Source organism: Colobus angolensis, unplaced genomic scaffold (genome assembly GCF_000951035.1).
Source record: "Colobus angolensis palliatus isolate OR3802 unplaced genomic scaffold, Cang.pa_1.0 Scaffold295, whole genome shotgun sequence".
Classification (NCBI taxonomy): domain Eukaryota; kingdom Metazoa; phylum Chordata; class Mammalia; order Primates; family Cercopithecidae; genus Colobus; species Colobus angolensis.
The window spans coordinates 1677792-1685786 of NW_012116210.1; the positions used below are offsets into that span (position 1 = coordinate 1677792).

Consider the following 7995-nt stretch of genomic DNA (forward strand, 5'->3'; position numbering starts at 1 on the left):
CTGGGCGACAGAGCGAGACTCCATCTCAAAAAAAAAAAAAAAAAGAAAGTGAATTCTGTTTCTGTTTCCTTCCTTCCACATCTCAGTTTGTGGAGTTTGCCCTGGATATACTGGTTTTGCAAAACAAGTCTTAATCATCTTGAATCTTTGACACATTATAAAACATGCCTGGCAAAAAAATCTAAATGTATATAATCCACGTACACATGTCAAAACATGCTAGGCTAGCAAAGTTAGGATCAACGTGTAACAGATTCCAGTCTCTGCTGAGGCAGTACAAAGCAGCCTGATTAAGAGTGGTGGTATCTGTAAGTACAGCGTCAGGTGGTCTATTAGGTATGGCTACAGTTACCTTGACTTTCAGGTCCAATTTCCACCAAAGCCTCCAGAGCCAACGAGAAAGAGAGAGAACTGATTATAGTACATAAATTCCTTCTCAGAATAAGAATAGACATCCATAAGAATTACTACACCAGATCCTTTATCTAGGACATCAGCAACAACTGTTTCACATTTCCATTTTCCTGCTCTAGGAAGTGGTTTATATAACTGCATGTACTGCTCCCCATAAAGAACCTTTGCAAAGTTCCTTGAAAGCCCAGGAACTTCTGCTAATTCTCCACCCATTATAGATTTCTGACTTATGATAACTCCAAAGGTAGGCAAACAGAAGAACTCAGAGCTTCCTCTGTGAACAAATTTAAAATCTTTTGGATCCTTGATTGATACTCCCACTCCCAGGGCATACATAATAGCTTCCAGTTCTGTATAAGCAGAAGAAAATGGAGGGAGTGTACGGCCAATAGCTCCAGCAAATCCTGATGTTCCTGTAGATGTTGCATGGCAGATATGATTTGTTGAAACTCCTCCTTCTGAATCTATTTTACTTAGAACTACAATTACACTGCCAGTTGATTTTTGGATACTCCGAGGCTTGCTGGCATTCTCGAAGTCACACGTCTTCTTCCAGTTAGCCTTCACTGCTTCAGGAGTCACTGGCTGATTTTGTCTTACAACCACTACAAGGGTCTGGTCCCCCAATAATTTTCTAATCCATCCTGCTCCAACCTCAAACAAACCCCCATTCTCCTCACAACTCTCATGGCAAAGCCAAAGGACCAGCAATGCTACATAATCTGGCTTTGGGGCTTCCACAAAATCTTCAAGCATCATTGAGTCCACCCTGATTCAGCATTAGGAGAAGTAGTTTTACAGGGAATGTTGCTTTTCCTGCCTTCAACTGCAATAGAATTTGCAAGGACCAGAAGACCCAACTTCGCAGCACTATAATTTGCCTGGCCGAAGCTGCCATATATTCCTGAAGCTGATGAAGTGATAATGATCCTTCCATATTTCTGCTTCTTCATGTGATCCCACACTTCCCAGGGTCACTTGGAATGAGCCCCGCATTGAACTCTCTGGATGATATCCCAGTCTTCATCACTTATCCTAGCAAAAGAATGGTCCCTCAGAATTCCAGCACTGTTGACCACAACATCTATTCTAAAAGCTTCCAGTGCTGTCTTTACAATCTTCTCTCCTGTTTTCACTGAATCATAGTTGGCCACCACTTTTCCACCTCTGTTTATTATTTCTTACTAAGGAGCCTTTACAAACTCCCTCTTAAATAATTCACAACAACTAGTGCTCCTTTTTCTACAAAAGCCAGGGCACGAGGCTGCACTCATGGTCTCACCACTGAGTTTCAACAGCTGGTGATACTGGTCACTGGTGTAGGGGAGGACTGCGCCCATGCCTATGCAGTGACACATACCTTGACTAGGGTTTTTTTGTTTTTTTTCTGAGACGAAGTCTCGTTCTTGTTTCCCAGGCTGGAGTGCAATGGCATGCTCTCAGCTCACTGCAACCTCTGCCTCCTGGGTTCAAGTGATTCTTCTGCCTCAGCCTCCCAAGTAGCTGGGATTACAGGTGCCTGCCACCACGCCTGGCTAATTTTTGTATTTTTAGTAGAGACGGCGTTTCACATGTTGGCCAGGCTGGTCTCGAACACCTGACCTCAGGTGATCCACCTGCCTCAGCCTCCCAATGTGCTGGGATTACAGGCGTGAGCCACTGTGCCCGGCGACTAGGTATTTTTTAATGCTTATTTATTTAATATTGGTCTCACTAAGAGATCATAGGCTCTTTAAGGTTAGGAACGATGTTTTGTTTTGTTTTCTTTTGTTTTATGATTATAGATCTAGCACCTACCACGATCAGTTCACAGTTGGCACTAAATAAGTATCAGTTGACTTAATTGCTGGATAAATAGATAAGAAGAGGATCAAGAAAGTAGAATAGAAAGACATGAGTTTAACAAGAGATGGAGGCACATATGGCTACAGTGAAGGGAAGCCCATACTTCAGAAAAGAAGAGAAGGATCTTGCTCATAATGGCTTATTTTTAAAAAGATACAAGATCATCTTGATTATATTTTTAGAAGCTGCTTCTGTTAGATTTATCTCATTCCAAGGCCATGAAAGAACAAATTTTCATTTTGATTTTCTCAGTTAATTGTTTACATATTGGGCACCTTCATGAGATTGAAATCCACTTAGTTATGACTGTATATTCTAAGCTTTGCATAGTCAGTCAGCAAAATAACTGCAGAAAGGACTGAAAGGTTGTGGGAGTTTTGTTTTGTTTTCTACTAGCTCTGGGAACAAGTATAAAATACCAAGAAATATTATATTTATATATAAATATTGATAAAAGAAGAGAGCATTCAGCAGTTAATTAATTAGGTTAAAAACAGATGGGGCCAGGTGCAGTGACTCACACCTGTAATCCCAGCATGCTGGGAGGCTGAAGCAGGCCGATCACCTGAGGTCAGGAGTTCAAGACCAGCCTGGCCAACATGATGAAACCCCATCTCCACTAAAAATACAAAAATTAGCTAGACATGGTGGCACATGCCTGTAATTCCAGCTACTCAGGAATTTGCACCTGGGAGGTGGAAGTTTCGGTGAGCCGAGATCGCACCACTGCACTCCAGCCTGGGCGACAGGCTGAGACTCTGTCTCAAATAAATAAATAGATAAAATAAAATAAAAACAGATGGATTTTTGCTGGACACAGTGGCTCATGCCTGTAATCCTAGCTTTTCGGGAGGCTGAGGCGGTAGGATCGCTTGAGGCCATGATTTTGAGACCAGCTTGGGCAACATAGCAAGACCCCATCTCTACAAAAATAATAATAATAATAATAAATAATTCACCAGGTGTAGCAGCGCATGCCTGTAGTCCCAGCTACTCGGGAGGCTGAGGTAGGGACACCACTTGAGCCCAGGAGTTTGAGACTTCAGTGAGTCATGATTGCCCTACCACGCTTCAGCCTAAAATACAGCTCTGAAAAATAACACAAATAAAAAACAGATGGGTTTTATTGGTTAAGATTCTTTGGTTGTAAGTAACAGAAATCCTCTTTCTAACTTCAGCAAAAAGGCACATTTTTGAAAGGATGTAAATTACCTCATGGATGTTTAGAACAACCAAACGTCAATGAGAGGGAACTAGTCCTGCTCCAAGCCCTTGGCTGAAGTTCCTAAAATAGTTGCCATTAATGTGACTCGACAAAGACAAAGCCACCAAGCCTCAGTGATTCTCTGTTCTAGACTTCATAGTACCCTCTCGGCTCCAAAGAATTGGATTGGTCCTGATGTCCACCCTAGTTCCTTCCAGAGACCGATAGCACATAATTTAGACATTATTAGGGAAACCTATATTATAAGAAAGTGTGACCCTCGCAGGCAACTCGGGAGTTGTCTGCCACAAAAGTTTAACAGACAAAATTTGCTGACTTACTCTCTCATGTCCATTTGAGCCAATTATTTGATACATATGGTGAACACTCACCTTGTGTGCAGATTATAGATAGTATCTCACTTATACTTACAATGCCATAAAAGGCCTAGTAGGTAGGTTCTAGTATTATTTTTATTTTACAAATAAAGAAATGGACGCTGAGACTAATTAAGTCATTTACTCACTATCACACATAAGTGGCAGAAGCAGGACTTAAATGAGGTCTCTGTGACTTGAAACCCATGTTCTTAACCACCTTCCTTGAACAAACACTGTACGGCTTTGGCACTCAGCATTCCAGTACGTGCCAATGGCAATTTCCTGCGAATGTTTGTAACCCTCCACCTGAGGGTTTTCTCATGACTCACGCTGGAGGTGGTCTGGAAGTGACAAATAGTTAACACCTGTGTGAATAGTTTCTGGCTAGACAGAGATGGGAGTTGGTGAATAATACCCCTGTTCCCTTGGCCCTTTGGTGGGATACCTCTGAGGTGTGTTCTATACCTTATCTCTAGGTTCTCCATTAGAGTTGAGCACTAGGTCCCACAGCAGCAACCTGCTTGAAACTGTACCGTTGCTAGCTTCCTTCCCTTCCCTTTCTTATCTCCCCACTCCCCTACTCATTCTTCTTGGCTTCACCTCCCAAATGAACTACTTGCCCTCATATCCTTTACTCAGGGTCTGTTTTAGGGGCAGCCCAACCTAAGACACCCATTCTCTTTAAAAAATAAAAGTAGAAAAAAATGAAATACTCCAACAACAACTTTTTAACGGTTTCTTAGCGACCAAACCTCACAAACCAGCATTAATATCCCCAATATTTTATTGTGACAGCATTGCAATTTTATTTTCAAATTTCTTCCCATTTTAAAGATTGTTTTATTTGTGGCAATGTTAAGTTGTGCTTCTAAGAGGAAAAATCTGGAACTTTTGTGTTTAGGCTATGTACTTTTAGTGTGCAAAGGTTGGAAATGAAATCACTACATTTGAGCCATCAACCCTGCCAACATCCAAGCTCTGGCTGGGAGTCAGAGAACAGCACTTAACATGCAGCGAGAGGGCTCCTGAAATACTTCTACCTTCAGAGCACATGCTGAATCAAAATGATTTAAATGCCCAAAAGATATGGAACTAAAACATTTAATAGATCAAAGGGAGCCAGACATGCGTACCCGGGACATACAGACATTGTGAGCTACGAGTATTGATTTAAAGGACCATTGTGAAACTTCAACTGGCTTGAAGATTGACTTGTGAGGAAAAAAGGGGGGCTCAATGCAAGAGATAATGTATTCATGAAATAATTTGGAAACTGATTACGTGTGATGAATCCTAATTATAGCTATTTACTGTGGTGAATATTTAGGAAAATCAGGATCTTAAAAAAAGACACAAGCTTTTGCTTTAATTATTTAGGAATAAAAATAAGTTACCTCCAATTTTATGTTCTGTAATTTTTTTTTTTTTCATTGAGTTTACATGTTTTATATTTAGGACCACTACATATGTCTCTTTTCTGTTTCTTCCTTAAATTTTTCTTAAGTCTTTTTTCCCATCCCACTAGGGAGAAAATGTAAATTACCATCAACCAAACGAATTCCCTGGTTTCTTCTGAACCTTCACCTCACAGCTGTTGCATGAAATATAATCACTAAAATACTAGCTAAATGAAAATGTCTATCCAAAAAGACATTTAAAAAATACTCTTAGACCAAATAACCTTGCAGGAGAATAGTCAGAGACAACTACACATTTTCTTTCACCTAAAAATAGCCAGTTTGGAAATACACTAAAATGCTAATAGTGGCTAGGAAGGGAGAAACATAGATGGATTCTCGTCTCTATTTTTTAATGTTTCTATAGTGAAGATATTCCTTCGTTCATACAAATGTTTTATAAAAATTTAAAAATTGCTTTTAAGCAAAAATTCTTTTTTTGTTATAAAACCTGAAATATCTTAAAGGTGGGCCGAAAAAGATCAGAAAAAAAAATCCTTGTGTTTGTAAACTGAAAAATTTAAAAATATAAAATAAATTTAAATATAAGAAGTACAAATAATAAAATTTAAATATAAAATATAAAAAATTATTATATTTTTATGTTATCCCTCAAGTGTCTTTGGGCGAGTATTTTTCAAGAAAGTTGTTAAAAGTCTGCAAATCTATCTGTATGATCAGAAAGGTGTTTAACATTTGGGTATATGTGTAACATAAGCACAGCAATATATTATCTTGTTGGCTATAAATTGCATACTTGCAGTTTCATAGCTGGATGCATAAGCTATGAAACAGAAGGGAAATAAATGTGTGAGTAGACTACAAATTGAGAAATTAACTTAGTGAGAAGTCCAAGCTACTTGATCAGTCTATATTTAAAAAAAAAAATTTTTAATATTCCAAAAGCGTATGTAGTAACACCTAGGTCTATATTTTCAATTTTTAACATTTATAACTAAAATGAGATCAAGGTAGCTAAAACATATTACAATTTTTTTTTTTTTTGAGACAGGGTCTTGGTCTGTCACCCAGGCTGGAGTGCAATGGCGTGATCACTGCTCACTGCAGCCTTGACATCACCACGCCCGGCTAATTTTTGTATTTTTTGTAGAGATGGGGTTTTGCCATGTTGGCCAGGCTGGTCTCGAACTCCTGACCTCAGGTGATCTGCCTGCTTCGGCCTCCCAGAGTGCTGGGATTACAGGTGTCTGCCACCACGCCTGACCTGCCTTGAGTTTTTTAATAATCCAAGGCACAGAAGGATGGACCGTAAGCTTTACTGTGTGGTGGAAAAGGAGGGCCTGTGGAGTCAAACGTGCATTTCAATCTTCTTGAATAGGTTCTCCAAAAAAGATGCCTTTTGGTAAGGTAACATAGAAGAAACATTTACTGCTCACCAAAATACCTATTTACTCTACCACATTTCCTGTACCTAGCCACATTTCTTGTATATGGCCAAAAAGAGGAAGCAGCCTGGGTCCCTGAGTCACCACTTAGAGGCGAATTGCCCTAGAGAATCACTGAGGGCCCAAAGAAGCCTCAATGGCTGAAAAGTTATGTTAAGACTGGGTATTGGGGGTTTGTTACAGCAGCATAGCCTAGTCTGTTCAGACAAATAGAGATAATGTATTCACATGATGGTTGTCGACCTTCTGATGGAAAAATCTCCAGCCCTACCAGGGTCCTGCAACCCATTATTTGAACTTCTGCCTCCACAACTTGTGGAACTTGAGCAAATAAATCTTATGCCCCAATTTTGTTATCTACAAAATGGGGAATGTAGTATTAATATTCATAGGATTGCTCTGAAAATTACATTAGATTATATAGAAAAGTACTGACCTCAGAACCTGGCAGGTAGAGGTTCTTCGTAAGAGTTGGTTACCTCCTTTCCCCCTTGCCTGAGGCCAGTGGTTCTCAAAACTGACTGCATTTTGGAATCATTTGGGAAGCTTTTTAAAAACAGAACAGTGCCTGTAGCTCACCATAAACTGAATAAATCAGAATCTTCGGGGGTAGAGCTGGGGGCATAGATTTTTTTTCTTTCTTTGAACAGACCAATAAAAAATAGATGTTTTTAGAAAACAGCAGGTGATTCTATTGTCTAGCTGAAAACCATTGCCTTCGGCAATGTGTAAACAAAACGCTATTTGATTAAACATAACATAAACTCGCCACAATATAAAAAGCTTTCAAAAAGTATCCAGTATGACCACCCTTTTCAGAGACTTGGAACTTTAAAAAATTACAGACCACAGAGAGTCAGTTAAGTAGTTACTGAACATTCTTAGGGACTGAAAGACATTCCGAAATGCAGAACTGTGGATAAGCCCAGGAAAGAACAGGTTGAGATACTACTTGCATTTTGTAGTTTATAGTGATGACTGTTTTCCTCCTGCTACGGGCTGAATTGTGACTCCCTCAGAATTCATATGTTAAAGCCCTAACCCCCAGTGCCTTAGAACGTGACCAAGGTTGGACATAGGGTATTTGCAGAGGTCATTTAAAATGAGGTCAGGAGGGTAGATCGTAATTGTATGTACTGGTATCCTTATAAGAAAAGCAAATTTTGGCCGGGCGCGGTGGCTCAAGCCTGTAATCCCAGCACTTTGGGAGGCCGAGACGGGCGGATCACGAGGTCGGGAGATGGAGACCATCCTGGCTAACACGGTGAAACCCCGTCTCTACTAAAAAA

General features: G+C 39.9%; 1 pseudogene; it reads right to left on the reverse strand.

Annotated features, from left to right (window-relative positions):
• Positions 1-48: 48 nt before the first annotated feature.
• On the reverse strand, positions 49-1666 carry LOC105516947 (annotated as a pseudogene).
• Between the last annotated feature and the right edge of the window lie 6329 nt (positions 1667-7995).